At 34.0% G+C, this 26186-nt stretch overlaps 1 protein-coding gene and 1 pseudogene across 4 annotated transcripts in view; both read right to left on the bottom strand.

Moving 5' to 3' along the window:
- LOC145242652 (protocadherin beta-2-like) overlaps nt 1-26186 on the bottom strand; it is a 269133-nt gene that overhangs the window by 101640 nt on the left and 141307 nt on the right. The gene's annotated exons all lie outside the window — the stretch shown is intronic.
- Nucleotides 5633-5749, bottom strand: LOC145243138 (5S ribosomal RNA; annotated as a pseudogene).

Raw genomic sequence — 26186 nt, forward strand, 5'->3', positions numbered from 1 at the left:
TATATAGATAGATAGATAGATAGATAGATAGATAGAGAAATAAATAGATAGATAGATAGATATATGTTGGATTTGAACCTAAATCAAATGTGCCGCCAATTATTTTAATATGCAAATGTTAAAAACGTTCTTATATAGAAAGTCTGTAATTAAAAAAAAAAAATTAAAAAAACAAAACAAAACTGTACAACGCAGGATTAAAAAAAATATGTTTATAATCAAATTTCCAATAATATAACACCTTTTTCAAGGATAGGGTTTTTTCTTCTTCTGTTTTTCATCGCCATTTCTTGTTAAGGTCCGTATGCTGTTTTACTAGTGAGAATTTAAACGTTCAATTAGAAGGAAAACACGTGGTTATATGAAGTGAATTTTTGTCCCGTATTGTCCAAATGCGAATAAAATATACAACCCCCCCCCACCCCCACCCAAACTAAGAAACCGATATCACGTTTCTGAATTTTTGAGATGAGGATTGGTTATTCGTATTATTTTGGATTCATCCGACTACTGTTCTCATCTTGAGTGTGATTTTCATAACGTTTCGGTCGATGTAACCATCTTCAGGCGTATCTTGTCAAACTTGGGAATGTTTCTGTCGAGCTCGAGAATTTGGATAGAATTTCGAACGAAACCCTTTATTTACTTCACGGGGATAGTATAATAGTTTTCCATCAGCCATGACTGAATAAAAGTCCGAAGTAATTCGCAATTGTATTTTGCAGTCGCCTAGACTGAGAATTGAACCTTCAACCTTCATTAGAATATCACTTCTACAGTTGATTTTTCCAAGTACTCTAGCCACTGCGCCACATGTCCTTATGACCAGAATGATGAGAAGAGTAGTCTGATGGAATACATATAGTACAAAGAAACTGATTATTAGGGCTGGGACAACAGCATATTCTTTGCATTGTTTTGACTCTCGAGTATATATCCGACACAGTTAGAAACAGTGGATCAACTGAGAACCACATCACTCTATATAAGATATCAACGGATACACACTCGAGAGTCAAAACAATGAAAAGAATATATTGTCATAGCCCTATTTATAATTCTTACAAGCCTTCACAAGTTCACAAATAAAATCACGATAATACAGTTGTAAAATTGTAAGAAAATTTATTGTGAAAAAAATGTTTGAATATGCATACCTGAGTTGTGCTTGCGTTAGTATTTTTATGTAACTAAAATGCATACACACATTTGAACAGAATCTCTATTTGCTGCTGCAAGGAAGGTGGGCTCCCTTTAGTGTGCTAGAAAATTACAAATTACTCACACCTGGGAGTATACTACATCGCTACAAAACCGTCATTCGTTCATGCATGGAATATTGTTGCCACATCTGGACTGGGACAACTACCACTGGTCTCTCCCATTAAGACATGGGCTTCAAAAATAGTCTCCAATCAAATAGATCCCGCACTACCCACCAAGCTCTAACCTCTGTCCCATCGCCGTAATGTTGCATCCAATGCTTGTTTTATAAGTATTTTAATTGAACAGGTTCTGATGAACTCATAGCACTCGTGCACCCTTGGCATACATATTCTTGACTAAACTGACAGGCAGCAAAATCCCACTCCTTCACTGTCGAGGTCCCTAGATGCCGGAACGCTTTCTACTCTAATAGATTCTTCCCTAAGACTGCTAGACTTTGGAATTCCCTTCCTGTTTCTTGCTCCCTTGACTGTACTAATCTACAGAGGTTTAAATATAATGCAAACTGCTCAACTCCCCATACAGCCCCTGTATGTTTTTAATCACCAGACTATTTCCTGGAATCCGACACACTCTTCTCTCGTCACTGTCCTGATTTTGGTTGTGTTGGCACTTTTCAATTTCGTTTCTTCTCCTGAACTAATTATTAGGTTGGCGCAAAAATAATGTTCTTTGGCATGAAATTGAACGTCAAAAAAGCGACATTATTTTTGAACCAACCTAATACATAACAAGTCTTGAAAGTTTAGTCGACCTTCATATTGCAACCCTGTTCTAGACCCGTGCTAGGGGTCACAAATGAAAGAAACCACAAGTAGCGTAAAGTGTATAGATACGAGGGGCGTGCAATAAGTAATGCCCCTGATCCACTTCCAGTTGTCTGATCTAGCTGACATTTTGCATGTGCAATGATTTATATCTCTACGGGTTATGTGGTAAAGTACAGCTCTGAACTAATTGTGGTTTCTGTTTTACAGGTGTTTGAACTGAGTCAGGTGTGAAATGGAGCCTTTTGAATGTCGAGCAGTGATCCGGTTTTTGTATTTCAAAGGACGCACACCACAGGAGACTTTTGATGAAATGAAAGAAACTTATGGTGATAATGCCCCATCATATGACCTTGTAAAACGCTGGCATCATGAATTCAAACATGGCTGGAAGTCTGTGGAAACAGCTCCCAGACCTGATCGCCCTCCTTCTGCCATTGATGAGGCATCTCCCCGTCAAGTTGAGGCTGCCATTTTGGAAGATCGGTGCATTACTATTCGCCAAATAGCTGAAAATGTCAAGATTAGTACAAGGTCTGTGGAAACTATCATTCATGACCATTTGCATATGCATAAGGTGTCTGCCAGATGGATTCCCAGGTTGCTCACACCATTCCAGAAGCGAGAATGCATCGAGTGCTCAAGGATGAATTTGGAGATGTGCCAAGAAGATGAGTCAAAGTTTTTCAAAAGACTGATTACACAGGATGAAACCGGGGTCCATCACTATGATCCAGAGACCAAAGCCCAGTCAATGCAGTGGAAGCACTTGGACTCACCACCTCCAAAGAAGGCAAGGGTGCAGCCCTCTGCTGGCAAGATCATGCTCACAGTCTTCTGGGACCAGGACGGAGTAGTGATGACAGATTTCCTGGCAAAGGGTTCACTTTTGAGGAAATTAAGGGAAGCTATCAAAATCAAGAGGCGGGGCAAGATTAGCAAAGGTACCCTCCTCCTGCAGGACAACGCTCCAGTCCACAACTCGCATGCCACCAGATCAGAAGCATGGGCATGTGGTTATGAAAATCCCACCCCATCCTCCCTACTCTCCTGACCTTGCACCCTCTGACTTTTACCTCTTCCCAGCCACATGAAATTATTTTTGAAAGGAAAGCGTTTCCCAGATGATGCAGCCTTGATTTCTGAAATCACGTCGTGGTTGGAGGACCAACCTGGGGTGTTCTACAAAAACGGTCTCAAGAGCTGCATCAAACGATGGAAGAAATGCATAACTCTGGGTGGTTCCTATGTAGAGAAAGACTAATAACTGTGCAAATTTTCGTTGCTCTACTGCTATAGGAAGTGGGTTAGGGGCATTACTTATTGCACACCCCTTATATAATATGTATTTATCATAAAGAATACAGGAGCCACTAAAGTGGTATGAGAGGAACATGTTCATAGCTTGCGGTTAAACATGGTATGAATGTCTCCATCTAGTCTTTGAAACCAGTGGTATTCATAGGACTGGTTGATTCCACTTAGTTCTCAAATAGGGGTGATTTGTACCCAACAGCAAACCCATAGCTGGAAAGGGAAGGATAAATGGATTCATACTTTTCCCAAGAGTATTTTTAAAAGTGATACAGTAGCAATAACAAAAAAAACTTCCTGGCATGTTGAGTTCATATATTAACGTCATCCCTCTCTGTTAAATATCGAGAGACAATGGATAACCCCTGTGAGGGTGACTGCGTATGTAATTGTGAAACAAGTATATTTATTCATTTGTTTAACAGGTGTAAAATCAATTTGGGGATCTGAGTAAAAAGGAACTCTTTAAATCATACCTAGCATCCTCTCTACTCTTCTGATGAGAAGCATTAGGCTTCGAAATATCATGGTATAAAGAGTTCCTTTTTACCCAAATACCCCAATTGGTGTATACACCTATTAAACAAATAAATAAATCTCTATATATATATATATATATATATATTACTGTGTAGTTTTTATACGTTCATTATCTCTTTTTACTGATTCCTATATAAGCTCCAAAGCAATTTTTTGAGCTTCATATTATCTCGATAAGTCTGCTCTTACAGAATTTAATTTATTTTCTTCTTCTAACTCCCCCATATATATATATATATATATATATATATATATATATATATATATATATATATATATTTATTTACCAGTGGTGAAAAAACCGGACTAGTGTGCTCAATGTGTAGTCAGAGCAGTATATAGGAAATTTATTACTGTGAGTCCAGAATGAGTTTACAAATTGTTTCAGCTAGAGGAAAATCCTCAAAGAGAGGAAAAAATCCAACTAGCATCGTCAGAATTCATAGATGGACTTCTATGAATTCTGACGATGCTAGTTAGATTTTTTACTCTCTTTGAGGATTTTCCTCTAGCTGAAACAATTTGTAAACTCATTCTGGACTCACAGTAATAAATTTCCTATATATATATATATATATATATATATATATATATATATATATATATATATATCAGAAAAGCTTTGGGGGAGAATTTACTAATCAAGGAAAAAACAAATTCCAAAATCAAATATAAATATTGTTATTTATTTCCTAATCCTAACCAAATGAAAAAGCTCAATATATTCACTGACGATAGTAGAGCTTATGATAAATAATAATAAGAACAGAGCTGTAAAGTAGAAATTTACAAAAAGTTTATATTACTCGGCAGAATACTCCAAAGCTGGGAGGTAGGAGCTCCTTAATTTGCGGAGTTTCAAAGAATCCTAATTCTTCTCATCAGGTGAAAAACTGTTATCAAAATAATTCAAAATCACATCAATTATTTTTTTAAATATTACTATGTATTTGCTGGTTATTGCATTGGATGAAACCAAAAGTTTTACGATTTGTAGTCACAAAATTAAAAAAACATAAGGATATAAATATGGAAAAATAGTTCATGTGGACAGTTCATACAGAGTTCAACATTAAAATAAAAATAACCAACCATATTTAAAGAAGTCCAGTGTAATGGAGGTTATTATTTGCAAGTAAATGAACCATAAAGGTGCTCACCTCAGTTGTTGAAAATGAAAAACAAAGCGTCAGAAATTGGAGTTAAAAAATTTGAGGACAGCCAAAAAAGGTTTCCATTTTGTCCGGATGAAAAGTTGAAATTTATATATATATATATATATATATATATATATATATATATATATATATATCATAGATCTATGCATAGATCATCGTATAACGATTAGATCACTCTCTGACTGACGTAAATGAACATTTAAAATTAAAATGTTTAAATTTGACGTTATTTCATGCAGTTAATGGTAGCCGAATGGATTAGGTCTTCGCTAAACCGAGCCAGAGATGTCTCGTGATGCGGGGTTCAAATCGTTCGACTGGTATTAATCGTGACACCCTGAACTGAAGATTCCCGGATGAAACACTAGTGTCTGTAGGTATTTAATAATTATTATAGTAAAAATAAAATTATTTATATATATATATATATATATATATATATATGCTTTCTTCAGTCTTAACAGACTATCGATACTCACTGTAAGGGTGCCTGCATGTGAAATTTTTGTGGCAAGAGTTGCGCAATCTCCAACCACACCTCTCCTGAGTAGACATTGTTGAATACCGGTGGTAAGTAGATGAAACAATGCCGAGATAAGCGGAAAGCACATACAGCGCCTAGAATTCCCAAATGGTCACCCATCTGGTACTGGCCAGGCTCAACGTTGCTTAACTTCGGTGATCTGATGAGAACCGGTGTGTCAACGTGATTGTGCCGTACACACACACACACACACACATATATATATATATATATACTAGCATTTCAGTCCGGCGTTGCCCGGGTGTTTTGATGTGTATATTGAGCAAAAAAAAAAAAAAACGTCAATTTTTTTTAACTTCGACCTCTATTATGACCCCTTAACATTTATTGTTTTGGGCTCAAATCAAGTTATTAAGTTAGATCCATGTCCAAGGAACCTAGATCTAAAATTTCAAGTATTTAGACCCAAAATTGGCGGAGGAGTTTGGTAGAGTTCTCAAAAGTCAAATCGTTAAACTTTGACCCCTTACCAGCCAAATTTCTGTCCGAAAACGGATTACAAAGATTTTCCCAACTCTCAGTACCCTGTATATCAAATTTCGAGTCTGTAGACTTAAAATTGACAGAGTTATTGCTTAGGGAAATGTACACACACAGACAAACACACAGACACGTTCACTTTATATATATATATATATATATATATATATATATATATATATATATATATATATATATAGCTACCGAAAGTTTCCATTGAACGCTTTTGACAGAGAATAATACAAGAAATGTTTCATTGTATAAAGATCTTGACACTCAAGCATAAAAAATGTTTTATCATAAATTCTTTCTTTTTATGCTTGGTTCATGTTTACTGTTTTATAGCAAGTCCACAAAAGCTCTGAGGGTGGTTTTGTTTGATAGCTGAGTTTTATTCAAACAAATTCGACCCCCCGCCCTCCTCTGTCTTTTGAAAAGCACCTTTTTAAGGTCCTTCTCCTTATTGAATACAAAGATTACATTCGTTTTAGTTCTATTTCCTTTTATATATTTATTTCTATTGAGAGAAACAAAACAAATTTATTGTCAATAGTTTTCTAGTCCTATCCAATTTTAACAGCGACAAATTCTTAATGAAGCATCAAAGGTTATTTACACGGCCATTATTTATTATCGAAAAAAAATAACTGATGCATGAAGTTTTTTTTTTTTTTTTTTTTTTTTTTTTTTCTGTCAGCCATTTTTTCCGGTCTTATCACCAAACAATAGGAGGTGGACATTCAATAACAGCTTACGCCTCTCCTCTGACCTTAATTCCTCAGTTAACTGAATCTACATTTTATTACGAGTAAACTCTCCTTCCGTTTTGGTAATCATTTTCAGATCTTTGAGAATTCACACCCAATAAAATAAAAAAATTATTATTACTATTTCTTTTTTTTTTTTTTTTTTTTTTTTGGTCCATAACGTGATCTCTCTCCTCGATTATCTCCCTTTTTTCCGCCATTTTCTTTTTCAATTTTATTTTATTCAAAAGATGAAACTTTTAAAAATACATTCACTCCTAATAAATGAATAAATATGAAAAAAAAAAATCAATCAATTTAGCAAAGGCTTAAAAAATGATTTCACGCATGATGTTAAAAGAAGAAAATAAAATGATGGCAATATTTAAATCGGTTTTAAATGGAATTTTATTTATAAAAGTGTACAAAAAAAAAACCCAAAAAAAACATGTCGATGATTACACCATTTATATTCATATTTGCTTTCAATATTTCCTAAGTCTTAACCACAAATAAAAGACCACTTAAGTCAAGATAAACATTGAACCGCTCTCTGGCGTGTATTATTTGTCAGGCTGAAAAGAAAAGGAAATTATTTTCAACTACGCCAGAGTCTGATACTATTAAATGGAATATTTGAGACCTGTGCAAAAATATACACCCCCCTCTCATATATATATAACATTTATTCGCTACACTAGCATGATAATATTTCGATTAATAATGACAGATTTTTCACCTGAAGAGATTTTAGTTATTAATAACTACAGATCGAAACATTGTCATGCCAGTATAGCAAAGCTTGTACATGTCTGTATGAATAAATCTATATAATTATAAAACACAAATGACCTTGTAACGAGTGATGTAATCCACTTTCCAGTTTACGACTTCTGATCACGCATGCATACATAAACATAAACCCATAACAGCATAAACAAATAAGCACAAATCGCTACTTTTGCAGAATTTGGCCTTAACATTAACATTAACGTTATTATTTAGAAATTATAATTTAACATGGAAGGGTGGGGATGTTTTGCAACAATTCTGTATTACAAGTATACTATCACAATTCTCTTACAAATAAATCAACTTTGACCCGTTGACAACATATTGTTTTACTGTGTACGTTTTCAGCGTCCCGTTTTTTTTTTTTTTTTTGCATTTAAATTATCCAAATAAACAATTGTTAATACTTTCTGCTTTTTTTTTACATCGTTCATTTCAGTATTACGTTTAAGTTATTTTAACGCAAACCCGTTGATAACCTTAAGAGCAGTTTACAACGTATTGTTTCACTATGTACGTTTTCAGCGTCCCAATTGTTTTTTTTTTCGCGTTTAAATCAAAAGATATACAAAAATTTGAATTTAACTTTAATACTATGATATCTGTTCAGTGCACATTTGCCTATAAGTATGGCCAACCACTTTTAATTCAATGGCTGTAAGTTTTTTTTTTGTTTGTTTTTTTCAAAAATAAACAATTATAAACAGAACGACTCATAGAAATCTATCTATATTCTTTTTTCATTTTAATATACTTTCATAGAAATGTTTCTGTTATGTCACAAAAAACTATTTTCTTTACGTCACAAGTGTCACACTCATACATTAATTCCATAGCTGATATAACATACTGATCCAACGGGTCACGGTTAGTCTAGTATTAATGTAAATAGCTATTTGCTACTAATCACTATTATATAAACCCGGTGAAAATTCCCTGGATTTTTATTGTAAAAATACATTCTTAATCTGGACTATTTTTGGTTCTGTCCAAAAAAGTAACTCCTTTCATATATATAATGTTTATTCACACATATATATACAAGCTCTTCAATCTGTAGTTATTAATAACTAAGATCTCTGCAGCTTAAAAATCTGCCTTTTTGATTAGGTGTCCATGGTGAAAAGAAACAGAAAGACTCTTCGCCTGAAGAGGTCTTTGTTATTAAACATTGTCATGCCAGTATAGCAAAGCTTGTATATGTCTGTGTAAATAAATATTAATGTAAATAGCTCTACCGAGCGCTATTATATAAACCCGGTGTCTGCATGTATGTATGTTTGCATGTCTGCCTAAAACTTTCGACAGAGGCGACGAATTTTCACAAGATCCGTATCGTTTTGAAGCTCGACTCTTCAGACGACAAATATCGAAAAATTGGCTAAAAACATTAATTCCTTCACCCTCAACCGAGCACTTTTCTACAGGGAAGGGTCGCTTTTTTCGCCGATATTTTCCAAAGTCATCCCCTCTTTTCGATTGTCTAGCCTTAATTTAAATCTACATCACTTCCGGTTTGGCAGTGGTCGAAACAGCAAAGACGTCAGGTTTTTTCCCCATTCTTTTCCTCCTTCACAGTACGGGTTCGAGCCGGCCTTCCTATCCTACTACCACTTTTTTTTTTTTTTTGCTCAACATACACCTCCAAACACCCGGGCAACGCCGAGCTGAAATGCTAGTGTATATATATATATATATATATATATATATATATATATATATATATATATATATAATTACTTAATTTACTCACATAAAATTAATATACGAAAGTATAGATTTATGCGTAAACTTTAAGTATTTACTTCAAAAGTGCTCAATACGTAGGTAGAGCTAGTTAGTAATTTATAAAATATATATGGCGATTAAGCTACACTGAATATTCCGCGTTTCATCCACTCTAGGACTCTTCACCTGAAGAGGTCTTTGTTATTAGGCGCATAAGCCTGAAGAGTCCTAGAGTGGATGAAGCGTGGAATATTCAGTGTAGCTTAATCGCCATATATATTTTATAACTTACTATATATATATATATATATATATATATATATATATATATATATATATATATATGTATATTAATGTTGGAATCAGAAAAAATTATGCCTATTTTCTGATGCCAAAAACGATTCTTTTGAGTGTTTTTTATTTGATTTTGTTAAAAGCAAAATCTTCCTTTGCATGTAGTAATGAAAAATTAATCAATATTTATTGATTTTAAACTATCAGTAAAACTAAAATCTAGAGATCACCCCCCCCGCCCCACCCCAGTGGATTTTTACGCTTGAGAAAAACATCTGCACATTTAACATATGCTTTTTACGGTAACCGAGAATAAATAACAACTCTATTGTTAAGTATTTAGAGATTTATAAAAAAAAAAAAAATCGGAATCGGGAATTTAGTATGGAATTGGAAACTATCAGAATCGTGAAAAATATTGAAATTGTCCCATGATTAAAAAAACCGATGAAAAGATATGGAGAGATCAAGTATTGTCAATACAAAAAGATAATAGGAGATAATGTTCCCATAAGAAGAATCCGGAATTATGCTGTTGAGACGCAGACTCAAATTAAAATTCGAAATATGTGTAGTAATCCAGAATGTTTGTAATCATCCAAATATGTGTCATATATATATATATATATATATATATGACAAACTCGAGTCTTGAACTTCCGGTTTGTTGGCTGTCATGGCTCTTGTTGACTGCGACGTTGTTTGGCTGTGGAAATAATTATATATATATATATATATATATATATATATATAATTATTTCCACAGCCAAACAACGTCGCAGTCAACAAGAGCCATGACAGCCAACAAACCGGAAGTTCAAGACTCGAGTTTCGCCCTCATTTGGGCTCATCAGTTACACATACCCGAACCTGTCATTCGAAACCGAGCCTCCTACATCCGAGGCAAACACTCTGCCACCTGAGCAAACTATATATATATATATATATATATATATATATACACTCCTTTGAGAAATTAAAGTGGATCCCTCTTTAGGGAATTAAGAAAAAGCGGCCAACATAAGTGCAAAATATAACATTCTGGCTTCATGTTGTTGAATACTCTCTGACTGTTTACTGCTTATGCCCTCTGACTTGACATTAATAGATACTTAATTTCCATCGATTCCTGTGTTAATTGTTGGTAGCCTAGAGGTAAAATGCTGTGCTCTGAAGTCTAGGTTGATTTTGAGATTGAGTTCGAATCTCCTGATTTACAGTTATTGTCACTTCCTACTAGGGTTGGATCAAATACTGACTTTTAACAATTGAAATGCAAATACAAATACTTTCGTTTAGGTTACCAGAAATACAAATACTTTTATTCCTAAGTCTAAAAATACAAATACTTTTATTCCTCAATCTCAAAATACAAATAAAAATACAATAACTGATTTAAACAAAAACAAATATAAGTACTTTTTTTTTTTCAAAGTAATAAAGAAATCTGAAAATATGCAAAAAAAAAAGAAGAAAAAGAAAAGAAATATTTCCTTCCAAATTTGACATCTACATTACATTCTATATCATGTCCGCATTGCATTTTATTATCATTAGAGCTCTGAAAGTTTCCTTCTTTCTCTCCTTCTTTCTCTTTCTCTCTCTCTCTCTCTATATATATATATATATATATATCTCAAATATAAATACAAATACAAAATATTATTTTCCTAGATGCCATAATACAAATACAAATTATTTTTTCTTGTGATGTTAAAATACAAATACAATTACATTAAAATTGTATTTAAATACAATTGAAATACAAATACAATTGTATTTGATCCAACCCTACTTCCTACATCGATGAATGTGTTAGTATTATACACTGGTGTCTAAAGGTATAAAATAACTTAATGCTTATTCATAAAAATACTATCGCCATATATATATATATATATATATATATATATATATATATATATATATATATAAGCTGAATGTGTGTGTGTGTGTGTGGTCACGAATAGGCTCCTATACGGTTGACTATTTTAAAAAAACTGATTACATATAATGATAGAAGATGTATCGAGACACAGGAATGGGTATGTTTGATCTGGCAGAACGGTGGTTCATAAAAATTGTGGGGTCTGCGTGCACGCCTGCTCCACAAAGTATGGAAATAAAAAATTTAAAAATTAAAAAAAAAAAAACGTTTACAAGTGTTTTTGATATAGATGTACATAAGAATATTTAATAAGTATGTTTTAACTTAAATAGGGATGGTATAATAAAATTGTGGGGTCTGCGTTCGCGCCTGGCCTCCATGGAATGGAATAGGGACAAACTTTAATAAAGACTTTTCATATCTATCTGCATAAGTATACTTTGATAATTATGTTTCAATTTGAAGAAATATGATATAATAAAATTATAGGGTGTTCGTTCGCGCCTGACCTCCATAGAATGGAAATATGTCACAAAGTTTAACAAGGTTTTTTAATATAGATCCACAGAATATTGATAAGTGTTTCAGTGTGAACAGGTATGGTATAATAAATTATGGGGTTTATCTATTTTATTTTTACTTTCATCATATTTTGCTTTGGTTTTGATACCCCCAAATTCGAAGCTATCTCTTTACAACCCTTCCTTTTCATAACCTATCATACTTTCATAAATCAGAGTCCATTTTCTGTAAGCTGATTTTGAACCCAGTCAACGATGGGTACTTTTGCTAGTATATATATATATATATATATATGCTTTATGTAAATAAAGTCAAATGCAGTTGCAAGATATGACTGTATTTACATAAAGAATGAAAAAAAAAAATAATTTGCTCTCTTTGATTGAGCACTATCAACGACTCTTGTTGAAATTCAATTATTCTTAATTTTTGGATATCTTTCTACCTGGAATATATATATATATATATATATATATATATATATATATATATATATATATATATAAGGTCACTTTCATATATAAGTGAATTTGATATATAAGGTACTAGCGGGGTGGGGGGGCTGCCTTTGCCCGAGCGTAAAATATGCTTAAATATATTGTAATTTGTCCAGATTTCGTATATATTATTCGTGATTTCGAAATTAAATAAAAAGAAAATATTTAGGTGCCATCAGCTAGAATCGAAACCGAAAGCAAATCTGTAACATTCAAAGCTGGTGACGTTACCACTGTACCAATGTGACATGCATATGAACTGATTAAAAATTAACTAAGATGAATTTACAAAATATATAATGATTTTTTTCAATTTCGACCCATTTTTGACCCCTTAAAACCAATTTTAACTGGGTAAAGACCCATCAGAGAATGGGCCGTAAAACATCCAATCACTTGAGGTCCCTTGCGCCGCTCTGTGACTGTTAGTTTTGGAGGAGATAGAGTTTTAAAATATGGAGACAAACCGACGGACAGGCAGACATATAGCTGTTTATATATTAGTTTTAGACCTGTAGTACAATTTCAATTTGGTTTTTCGCTGGTAAAAATAGCTACTAAGGGGGACAAAATTCAAGAAAAAATATTGACCTTGGCCTGAAGTAAGTTGACTATATCGTTTTCTTTTCTTTTTTTTTTGTGCGCATGCGCTAATTAAAAGCTATAGGTTAAACAACGTTATTTATATATGGATAGATTTAGGTCATACACCACGGATAAGGCTGGAGAGCTTCTTTTTTTTTTTTTTTTTTTTTTTTTTTTTTTTTTTTTTTTTTTACATAGTTGGTTTCGATTCTATCTGATGGCACACAAGTAATTTTTTTACTTTTGAAATCGCTATGTATTATGTAAAAAATAATAATCGATAGAGAATTAACTCTATAATAATAAATATTAAATCTGCATAAATTAAAACATCATATTTAAGCGGTCTGCTAGTATATATATATACAGGGTGACCCCCCCCCCCCAAAAAAAAAAAGTTAAATGGAGGCCATCTAGAACATATGCTGTAGAACGGAGAAAAAAAAGGCCAAAGACCCTAGTGTTTTGATGTGATGTTTTGAATATAATAAACTAGTTATGACCAAAGTTTCATCTCATTCGGACAAAACAATAAGAAACAGGGTCTAATTAGAGTTTTTGGGTCACCCTATATATATATATATATATATATATATATATATATATATATATATATATACTAGCAGGCCGCTCGGCGTTGCCTGGTTGTAACATACGCTTAAATATTATGTTTTAATGCATATATATTAAATAGTATGTTTTAATATATATATATATATATATATATATATATATATATATATATATATATATGTTCATTATGTTTTATTTCATCTATTTTGTATTGATAATATTTGTACTCAATATTTGATAAAGTAAACAAAATCAAGTGATTCAAACATTACTTTTAAAATAATGGGCTCTTGGCTAGAAATTCAAGATGGCGGTTGCAACATTTTGAATTTAACAAAAAAGGACATACAAGCAAGGCATTAATGGCAAACCTTTTCTTCTCGTTCTGTTCAGTTTAATTCATTTGAATTCAATGCTGCCATTATTTAAATAGCAATTGTTTATTCAGATTTCACAGCCTGACTCCATTGTGCAGATTTTGCTATTTCACAAGCACACGAGATACCAGCATCCAACATTGTTAACACTATATGTTCATTCCTAGGAAATCTGGCTGGATGCTGAGCATCTGTCTCTTCATCTCTACAGGGGCTTGCTCACTAGACTTCCTGGTACAAATTGACTCATGGAGAATTTATATAATAAATAATCAACCATTTGTGTATTCATTCTTTTGTGGACTGTTATCCTCATCTTCATAGTTGTTGTTGTTGTTTCACCACGTTTCGACCAACTCATCCTCTGGCCTTCTTCATGTTATTAACAATGATAGGATAAGAATGCCGAGTCTTGTAACTGTATCCCCAGTAATTACTGCCTTCCATAGTTGTTGTTGTCTCACCACATTTTGGCTAACTAAGCCTATCTTCAGACAATGGTCACCTGGAACCGAAGAGACTCAACGACTCTATCCACTGCACCACGGGCCCTGAATGAGTTGGTCAAAACATGATGAAACAACAACTATGAAGCTGAGGATAAGTCCACAAGAGGACAAATACACAAATAATGAAGCCTCATCTCAGAAGATCCCAAAACAATAAAAATAATATATACACTTGTGCCCGATATTATTCATACCCCCCCTTGAAAATTGAGTTTATTAGGTGTAACTTTGTAAGAATTTATTGTTTACGCCCATATTGATACATATTCTTAATAAACCTCTTCTGATCATTTTCGTCATTTTAAAATCTCGGGATACTTGTAATAAAAGAAATATACAGCTATTTATAAAATCTGCAATGTTCAAAAATAATCATACCCCCTTATTTTTTCAGTATTAATCGAGTTTCTGACTGTTTGTTTCCTGTTTGATTCTTATTTTGAATGCTTTTATACAACCTTTGATTAATTTCATTTCGTTTTTTGCATTTTTCAGAAATTAAAATGATATCAACTGAAAACCAATAAAAGAATAAAAATTATTAGAATGGGGAAGAAAAAAGAGCTTAGTAATGATCTTAGGACTAAAATTGTGAATTCACATAAGGATGGTTTAGGTTACAAGTCAATTTCCAAGAAATTTGAGGTCCCTACAGCAACAGTACAGAGCATCATCAAAAAATTCCAGAGCCACCACACAACAAACAACTTGATTGGTAGAGGAAGGAAAAGGAAACTGTCTGCTAGAGCCACCAGGAATATTGTAAGAAGTGTTAATGCAAATCCATCCACCACTACTAAGGACATTTTAGAAAATCTGGAGTCTTCTGGCATAAAAATATCAAGGCAAACATTGCAAAGGACTCTGCATGAAAATGGTCTGAAAGGAAGAAGACCAAGAAGGACTCCATTGCACACCGGAAAACACCTTGCAGCACGTCTAAAGTTTTTTTTTTTTTTTTAATTTTTTTTTATTACATTTTCACCCCAAACAAGGCAAATTGCCACTTTGGTGTAGGGGGCTACTATCAGGGGCAACAACTACTGGGGTACTATGTAGGGATTTGGGCAGCAAGGTGTCGGTTCACGTTACACTTGAACTTCTGCACGTCAGTACTGTTGGGGAAGCAGGGACCTGGAATGGAATTCCAGAGTCTTGCGGTTCTGGGGAAGAAACTATTGGAGTAAAAAGATCTTTTACATCTAGGGACCTCTACAGTGTGGGGGTGGGATCTAGTAGCCTGTCGGGTTTGTCGAGGGTGCTCGCGTCGTGGGGGCACAAGTGATTGCAGTTCATCAGAGCATTCACCACTAAAATACTTGTAGAACAGGCAGAGGGATGCAACATTTCGTCGATGGGACAGAGGCTGAAGCTTAGATGCCAGTTCAGGGCCTATCAGATTTGCGACTCTCTTTTGAACCTTGTCAAGGAGCGAGAGACTAGTAGCAGATGCACCAGCCCAGATGTGGCAGCAATACTCCATACATGGGCGAATGGTGGCCTTATAGAGGTACAGGATACTTTCGGGTGTTAGTAGTTTTCTAGCACGGTAGAGAGAGCCTACCTTTCTTGCAGCGGCCCTGGCAATGCCTTCAATGTAATTGTTCCAACTCATGTTTCCTGTGAACGTTAGGCCAAGGAGTTTGAAAGATGGACTCTCAGATAAAGGGTCGTTGGCCATTGCTATTGGTGGTAGAGAGGGTTTCTTGTAATTATTGAATGAAACTAGTTTAGTCTTGGCAGCATTGAACGCGACCAACCACTTTTGTCCCCATTCCACTACAGATTGGAGGTCTTCCTCTAGTGTTTCTGCCATTTCTTTAGAAATGTGTTCATTCGTCTTCCTGTCGTGTCTGCCATAGAGTGTAGTGTCATCAGCATATATACCCATCTCAGAGGCAATGTTGTCGGGGAGGTCATTTATGAATATCAGGAACAACAGAGGTCCAAGGATAGAACCCTGGGGCACTCCCGCATTTATATCATATTGTTTAGATGTGCGACCGTCGAGGACTACCTAGTTTGCTAGGACCCATGTTTGCTACCTAGTTTGCTAGGACCCACTACTAGTTTGCTAGGACCCATGTGAATTCTCCAGAGTCCGTTTTCTCAAGTATTTTGTGGACTGACGAAACAAAAATTGAATTGTTTGGCCATATGGATGCTTCTTACGTTTGGAGGAAGAAAGGAGAAGCTTACAACCCAAAGAACACCATACCCACGGTGAAACATGGTGGTGGTAGCCTAATATTTTGGGGTTCCTTTTCGGCTAGTGGTCCAGGTAGTTTGGTCAAGATAGATGGAACCATGAAGAAGGAGCAATATTTGGAGATACTCCAGAAAAACATTAGACAGGATGCGGAGAAGCTCCATTTAAGACCAAACTGGGTCCTTCAACAGGATAATGATCCAAAACATACTGCCAAAATAGTCAAGAAATGGTTTGAGGATAATCAAATTAATGTTTTGGAATGGCCTAGCCAGAGTTCCGACCTGAACCCTATTGAAAACTGAGGTTAAAAAGCGGAAACCTAGAAATTTGAGGGATTTGGAGAACTACTGCATTGAAGAATGGTCAAAAATCAGTGTTGATGCTTGTAAAAACCTTGTTGATAAATATCCAAAACGGTTACAGGCAGTTATTAAGAATAAAGGGCATGCTATTGACTATTAGTAAGAGAGGTATGAATAATTTTGAACTAGTGCCATTATTGTTTTTCTTTGTATAATGTTTCAAACTTGCATATCTTATTTATTTGTTGAGTTTAAATTAAATGCTTATGCTTGATTTATTGTTTGAGATCCCTTTAATATTGTCTACCTTCTGGTTTGAGCAATATTCTCATAGAAATCTCAAAGATCCGAGGGGTATGAATAATATCGGGCACAACTGTAAGTAATCCAGCTAGGAAATCTGGCTAGCTGCTGAGCACCTGTTTCTTCATCCCTACAGAAGCTTGCTCGCTAGACTCTCTGATACAAATCAACTCATGGAACATAGGCAAATAATGAACCTTTTGAATAAAATAAAATATGCATCAAGTGCGTTTGAAAGCCAAATCACAACGTAATATTATAAAAATAAACAAATATTTTACTTGTTTGAAATTTATAACATAAATATATTTCGGAGCTGAACTCCATCTTCAGTATGTTGTTTTTTTTTTCTTTTTTTTCTTTTCTACTTTCTTGCCATGTTGTAAGTTGGAGAAAGAAAAGTCTGTTTGTAAAAAGCTGCGTGTGTATCTCAGTGGTTGTATTTTGAAATGTCGGAACAGTGCGTAGGCAACGCGAGAATAACATCAAGGGTGTGAGTTCCATATAGAAACGTTGATTTAAGTTGAATAAAACGCTAACGCACGTCTCTTTACAAACAGACTTTTATTTCTCCAACTTTACAACCAAAAAAAAAAAAAAAAAAAGAAACCAACATACTGAGGATGGAGTATAGCTCTGAAATATATTTATGTTATAAATTTCAAACAAGTAAAATATTTGTTTATTTTCCTAATATTACGTTGTGATTTGGCTTTCAAGCAAACTTGATACATATTTTATTTTATTCAAATTAAATCAACGTTTCTATATGGACTCTCATTCTTGAAATAATTAACCGTTTTTATTTATTCATTTCTATGGAATAACAAAAGCATCACATAGTTTCATTGATATAGTTGCCCAATGACTACTTTTAAATGATGCTTCCATAGTTTAATAAATTAAGCTGATCCTACCATGATAACAGGAGAGGCACAGATAACTCAACTTCGTAGCCGTAATCATATTTGATTCAATGTCTGCTTTACATACGACCTATGTTGGATGGCTTTTAAAAATTGACTTCAAAACTAATCTATCTCTGGCCAGGCCGTTATTTGTCCCTCTTTCTCTTAAATTCATCCTTATCATTTCTTCCCATCTTTTCCTTGGTATTTCTTTGCTAACTGACCTTGCCGCTTCAACTGTTCTACATCTATTAACTCTCATTTATTCTTTCAGTGTGACCATACCAACGAAATCTTCTGTTCTGCATACAGATTTAATCCTCTGCTGAGGTTATTAGATCTAGACATAGTTTTAAGACTCACGTTACACATCCATTGCATCATTCTGACATCATTTCTCTCCATGCACTGCATGTCTTCAACCCTCACTGGTCAGGTTTCACTTCCCCCTTCATACCTATGCTTGATAGATTCTTCCTGTAATTACTGTGACATTTTCTTTAATATTAGTCCTCGCACGAAAGAGCAGGACGCAAAATGTTTTAAATAATAATAATAGAATAACAATAACAAAGACTTTCGCTGGTGAGGACTACTATTGAGCGTAACCAGTTATATAGTCCTTTTGAAATTTTTATCTCTATTTTTCTTGTTATCTACTGAATATTTGTTAATGAAACCTATATGAAATATGTTCCTTATTAAATTGTAAAGATTTTCTATTCTGAAAGAAGTTTAAAAATATTTAATCTAAAAAGTTATTTTTAAGTTTTTGTTAAAAAAAATTCAGATTTTCTCATTATTCAGACATGTATGACAAAGATGGAGTTGCAAAAAAGAGTTGTGGTGTGAGGAGAAATACAAACTGAAACAGAGAGAATATTCAGACCTGTAATAATACAAAGAGGGGGTTGCAAAAATGAGTTGTGGTGTGAGGAGAAATACAAACTGAAATAGAGAGTAGGAGAGTTTTTATTAATACATGCAAAATCACATTCATTTTTTTTAAATCCAAAGTAATAAATTAAATAAAATATAATCTTAAAAAGATACAATACAAGTTAGAAAAGCATTTCATCCAAGGCATGAAAATTGTTAAACAAAATGTTTTTACTATAGGCTTTAAAAATAAAGGTACAAGATTCAATTTGAAATGTATTTATCTTCAAAGTGCACTTTTGTAAATTTTACAAAGTAAGGTATAAACATTTAATACCTTACTTTGTAAAATGTATAAAAGTGCACTTTAAAGATAAATAAATTTCAAATTGAATCTTGTACCTTTATTTTTAAAGCCTATAGTAAAAACATTTTGTTTAACAATTTTCATGCCTTGGATGAAATGCTTTTCTAACTTGTATATATATATATGTGTGTGTGTGTGTGTGTGTGTGTGTGTGTGTGTGTGTGTGTGTTTTTATAAAATAAAGATTTTCCGCCTATATCATGAGATGATTAAACTTCAAACTTTAGTCATCTGATGATATAGGCGGAAAATCTTTCTCCCGTCTATTGAAACAACTTGTAATGAATTAAGCTAATACACTCGAGATTGAAATAATAAAAAAACATATTTAGCTCTATGTATTGAGAACTTTTAATCCTTGTTTTTTTTTTATCAAATATACCTCTTGATATATGATTACTTCATTTAATCACATAAATTAATATACAAAAATATAATTTTATGCGTAAATTTTCAGTATTTACTTCAACAGTGCTCAATACATAGGTAGAGCTAGGTAGTAAGTTATGAAAATATATATGGCAATTAATCTACACAGAATATTCCGCATTTCATTCTCGTTAGAATTCGTCAGGCTTATGCTTGACGAATTCTCACGGGAATGAAACGTGGAATATTGTGTGTAGCTTAATTGCCATATATATTTTCATAACTTACTATATATATATATATCTATCTATATATATTATATTTCATTAAAAAATTTTCCGGTTCTGGATTTTACCGTCTTTCCAACTGGACTTTTATCATATACTTTTTCTCCCTTTTTCTCGTTTTTCGTTTTCTTAATGTCTTTGAATCCCAATAAACTGATTGAAACTGTTAAATGACTTTTTTCATGCAAATATGATAAACTACATACTATTTGTTTCTTGTAATGCGTTAACCTGCAAAATTTATTATATATTTTGCAAGCCTCTACCCTCTGAGAAGAAGAATTGCATTCTTCGAAACTCCATGGAATAAGGTCTTTCTACTTTTATTTGTACTCCTTGATGAATAATTAAAATTTATATATATATATATATATATATATATATAAGTATGGGAAAAATATGCTTATTCAATTATATTTGACCCTTTATTTATACCAATAGCCAAATAGCGCAACGGTTAGAAGCTCCGACTGTAGTTTGGGCAGTCGGGTTTCGATCCTGGCTTGAGGTAGTTGCTTGTCTAGCTGCACTGATGAGCTGTGAAACAGCGAATCAGTACTGTGTGTGTATTACTATATAAGCAAGTAACCCAGCGTTGCCTGGTCGCACAATACGCTTTAAAAAAATATATTTTAATTTATGCAAATTACGTATGTATGCATTATATAATAGAATCAATCCTCTATTGAACAGTATATATTATGGGGAATTATTTGCTTGATGAACTAATTTGCAAAAATAAATTGAAAAATAATAATGATAATTTCGTTCATCAAATTCTGACTGTGTTTGTTTACAATATTACGTCAGCTGATATTTAGGCTTGACGATGAATGCCCTGGAAAAGTCACTTCTGATTTATGTTTAGTTTTAAGACATTTATATAACAGTGTAAACGAAAGGCTTACTTATAACATAAAAAAACATTTATTCCAGATGATGATGGTTATGGTGATGATGATGATGATGATGACGACGATGATCTTGTCTCCCTTTTTAGTTCGCTTCCAAAAGGGGTTCAGCTAACTCAACTCTCCTCTTTCTCCGAGTCTCCTAGCTGTGACTCCCAGCTGTGACTCTGAACTCTGACAGATTTTGAACTCTCTTTTTCTTTTTTTTTTTTTACATGGAGGTCACCACTTATCAAAGCCCAGAAGCAAGTTGGGGATAATGCACCACTTATCAAAGCCCAGAAGCCACTTGGGGATAAGGGTTATTGGGTGTACAGTAATCAATGGGATAGTGTCGTAGTAATCATTAGTATTGGAGATTTGATAAGGTGTCTTACTTAAGGGGGCGGTTTATCAGGAATTTGTTTATGTTGGACTTGAAGACATCCAAGTTGTAGTCAGGTGGGAAACAGGCAAACAGAAGAGAGTTCCACATGCGTGCAGTTCTAAGAAAGAAGCTTTGTTCATGGAATCTACGTTTTGATTTAGGCACAGGTAAAGAGTGGGGACCTTTCTTTGTGGCGTCAAAACGTGCTCAGACATGCGAAAATTTTTTCACGTGAGTTTTACATATTACGTATGTTTCCAACACGTTTTTTGGCAACACAAAGAAAATTCTTAAAATTGATTTCTATTGTTCTAACTTTTCTAACGCGATGGACAATGATCCACATTCCTACAATAGCATCTAAATTGCAATATGTATTCTTTTCAACTCTTGAGTACTGGGTTCGATTCCATCCTTTTCCTTACAATAAATATTATTTTCAATCCTATTTACATTGTTTCTCTAATTACTCGGATCCGTCCCTTTCCATACACAACACCTTGATAGAGTTCAAAACCGGCTTCGAAACCTAGTAGGTGATGTCCTTTTTTCTTCTCTACAACCTCTTTCCCACAGAAGAGACGTCACCAGCCTGTCTCTGCTCTATTTTCATGGTAAGTGCTCGTCTGAACTCCAATCTATGGTCCCCGCTTGCCAAACGTTCACAAAAACACTTGACTGGCTAAAACCACTATATATAATTTTCCCCACTCTCAATCTGTGCCAAAATGTAAATGCCAATTCCACGAACAAAGTTTCTTTGTCAGAACTGCCTGCCATTGGAACACTGTTCTGCTGACATGCTTCCCAGCTAAATACAACATGGTAGCCTTCAAATCTAATGCAAATAAGTTCCTGTTAAGTCGTCCCCATAAATAAACAAATTCCACCAAATTTACATCATTAAGGATTACGTCACTACCACCTTACATTCATTAACCCTTATCCTCGAGTAGCTTTCAAGCCTTGATAAGTGGTGACTCCCAAGTTAAAAAAAAAAGTTATCAAATCTGTCTGTCTTCAACTGGCATTAAACATCCATCAAATCATTCTCAGTTTATTTTTATTCTTATCAGTTTCTGCCATGTTCTTCTTGCTCTGCCCTTGTCAACTGGACCTGATACCTTAACTGTTCTATATCTGCTTACCCAAGAATTACAATCCAATCTTTCCTATGTGACCACACCATTGGAAGCTCCTGTTCTGCACATATATACTGTCCAGATTTAACCTCCCTCTGAGGTCATCAGATCTAAGTCTATCTTCAAGACTCACATTACACTTCCATCGAAACGTTGTCATATTTTTTCCATGCCTGTTTTACTTATATGCCATCAAACAACTAAACACGATTTTAAAATCAAGTATGACCAACAGACAAAGGCTCTTATAGAGTTGCGTGGACACATCTAGAATTAGAAGAGAAAGATATAATTATTTGTTCATGATGTTATTAGTAAAACCATATACAATTAGAATACAAGTTTATATTGTTATTATGTTCATTAAAATAGCTACTACTTCTACTACTTTTATGGGTTTTTTTTTATGAGTTCCTGTGGGTTTCGAATGATATGAAATAATATTTTATAAATTTCTGATTATATATATATATATATATATATATATGAGCTTTTTTTCCCCAGTCAATTCTTTTGTTGTTTCGAAAATGCCATTATGTAAAGTCGGTCCGGAACTGGATTATCCCCCTTTTCCACATCCAATTTTCCCCTTCAGTTTGTAGTATTCAATGAATTAACATGAGTGAATGGGCCTTTCAGGTTTTCATTCTATCGTCACATTCCATTTTTTTTTTTGTTTTAATGAATTTTTATGGGTTTATGATTATGTTTTTTTTATCAATTTTATGTTTTTCGGCATTGAATTACGAATGTTGTTTGTCAAGGATGTACTACATACTCCCCCCCCCCCAACCACGTTATTATTTTATGTGTGGAAGTTGTTTATTGGAGGTTTGGAATATTGATAATATACAAATAATAAAAATGAAAATAGAAGTAATAATAAAATTGTAAGCGGTTGAAAAACAAACATATTTACTGTATAGGAAAGAAGGTGACTCAGCAGGATAACCAATTTGCAATCGGGATCTATCGATTTTTAAGACCAAGGTTGCAGGTGCAGTAATCTCTAGAAGTCGAAAGTAGTAGAGTATCACCGGGACCGTTAAAGGTAAATTTAATGAAATCTCCGATTTACAAAAGGTTTTCAACAAACCACATCCTCGCTCATATAAAATCAAAGGCAGGAATAACGTTGGAAAAATAATGACACTTGACAAAGAACTCGACATCGCTGTATTGGAATGAAATAACAGCATTTAGTATGTGTTTGAGAAACATTAATTCAAATGGTTCCAAAGTTAAGTTTTTTGCGCAACGTATGTTAATCAGGCGAGCCTAACTGATAAGTGTCTCGTGGAAAAGGCATGAAGTTTATGATTACTGATTTTCATGAATAAAGTGACACACGTGATTATTGTCTGAGGGGAAAAGAAAGTCATTAAGCTATGTAAGCAACGTGTGTGTGTGTGTGTGTGTGTGTGTGTGTGTGTGTTTATCACACATCAAAACACCAGTTCGAAATAGCATTTGTTGAAAAGAAGAAGAATTCTCGTTCGATATGGTAATTTTCCATGTTGAGAATTTAAGGTGCATGACGCATGCATGATCATGTTGGGTGATTTAACATCCGACAAGAACAGAGTCTCTTAGACACGAGTTGGGCTGGTGAAATCTGAAGAGAAAACTGTTTTGATTTTTGCGAGCAAAACCTTATAGGAGGTGTGTTCTAGAACATTCCAGTCTGTTTTTTTTTTTTGTATCATTGCGTGTGGAGTGCAAGATAGTTCCTTTATCGCATGTGTGCGGATGGGCAAATTATTATTTTGTTGTTGTTATTGGTGTTGATACGATTAATCGAAATCAGAATAGGAAAAAAATGGAACTTTTTTGAGTATTGGAATCGGGAAAATTTGTGCATATTTTCCGATGCCAAAAACGATTCTTTTAGTTATCTTTTCTTTTTGATTCTGCTTAAAACAAAACCTTCCACTGCTGATAGTAATGATAAAATATTAAATATTTATTGATTTTAAACTATATATATAAAATATAAAAAAAATCCTGAAGGAATTACCGTAAAGGATGTATTATTTGGGTAAAGCATCACTTAAAGAATGCATTCGGGTAAAGCATCACTAAATGTAGAACAATAATTGATGGGAGGGTGTGTGGAGATAAAGTGCATATCGATGTGGACTGACAACCTGGAGTACCAAGTTCGAATCCTGTCAGTTTTATAGCACCATGTTCGTTAAGATATTGGCAACATGTACGTGGTCGCTTCTGTAAATATTTGAATCGCAAAATAATCGGGGGGGGGGGGGACAATGCTAACAACAAAATCGACTGATGAAAAAAAGTTGTCTGCCTCCTCTGCCCTCTACTGCATAACCGGTGTGACTTGTGTAATGTTACATGGCGTTACACTTTACTTGAGTAATTCATGAAAATAAAACTGGAAAGAAATACATAAAAATCCGGGTCGGCATTTTTTTTTTTTTTCAAACAATGGATTTATTACATTTTACTTTCCCATCTCGACACCACTTAAAAGTCTCTGGTCATCGTCCATCTTGCCGGGTGTACACTTTTCTTTTTCCCCCGACCGCATGCCAGTCACGCCTGGTTAATTATCGTCCTCGACTTTAAATGTTCATTTTCTTCAACGTCAACTTTCTTTGTCACCCCGAGCACGTGGTGTCCTTTTTTTTTTTCTTTTTTTTTTTTGTCGCAACCAATTTGCACACACTTCCTAATTCGCATTTTTCGGCTACTGCTGCTGCTGCAAATCTCTTTGCAAGCCAGCCATCCTTTGCTGCTGCTGATAATTTCCCACGCGCTCATATGCATAATGTTACACTTGAAAGATCCTGCAGAATGCAACAACAATGTAAAGGTCTTCGTAAAAAAAGTGGGGAACTGTTGTATGGCCACAGGTTTGCAAAGAACTAGAATACAAATGTACTTTTACCCGATGTGCATGATATGAGCAATTGTGCTGAGTGTAAGATGACCGTTCTTAAATCAAAATCGATTCAATAAAAAATTATTATCCTATTTTTATGAGGATGGTGGTGTGGGCGAGGCAAAAGTGAAGTGTATATCGATGCAGACTGACAATCTGGAGTGCCAAGTTCGAATCCCATTAGCTTTATAGCACAATGTTTGCTATAGATGTTGGCAACCTTCACGTGTTCCTTCCTGTGAGTACCTGATTCTCAAAATAAATGGAGAAACCAATACCAAAAACAGAATCAAGCCCATAAAAAACATGTCATACAATGCTGATTCATTTATAAATTTACTTATATGCATGGGTGATGAGACAAACAATTATGTTGGATGTAGCAAGAACGTTCTTATTTCAAAATTGATTAAATAAAAAAGAGGCAGAAAAAAATGTTCTAAATGCAACAGTACGTAAAAAAAACACGTCATACTCCATGTGATTCCTTATGTCTTGCTATGCACGAGTTTTTGTAGAATACAAGTAACAAACATCAGCTACAATTTTAACACGGAAGAAAGCAATAAAAATGCATTTGAAAGAGGGTCAAATAAAGACCTGGCCAGAGATAAGTTAGTTTAGAAATCAATTTCATAATACTGTTCAACACAAACTAGCATGTTAAACG

This window comes from Euprymna scolopes, chromosome 21, assembly GCF_053919585.1.
Source record: "Euprymna scolopes isolate OS-2025 chromosome 21, ASM5391958v1, whole genome shotgun sequence".
Taxonomy (NCBI): Eukaryota; Metazoa; Mollusca; class Cephalopoda; order Sepiida; family Sepiolidae; genus Euprymna; species Euprymna scolopes.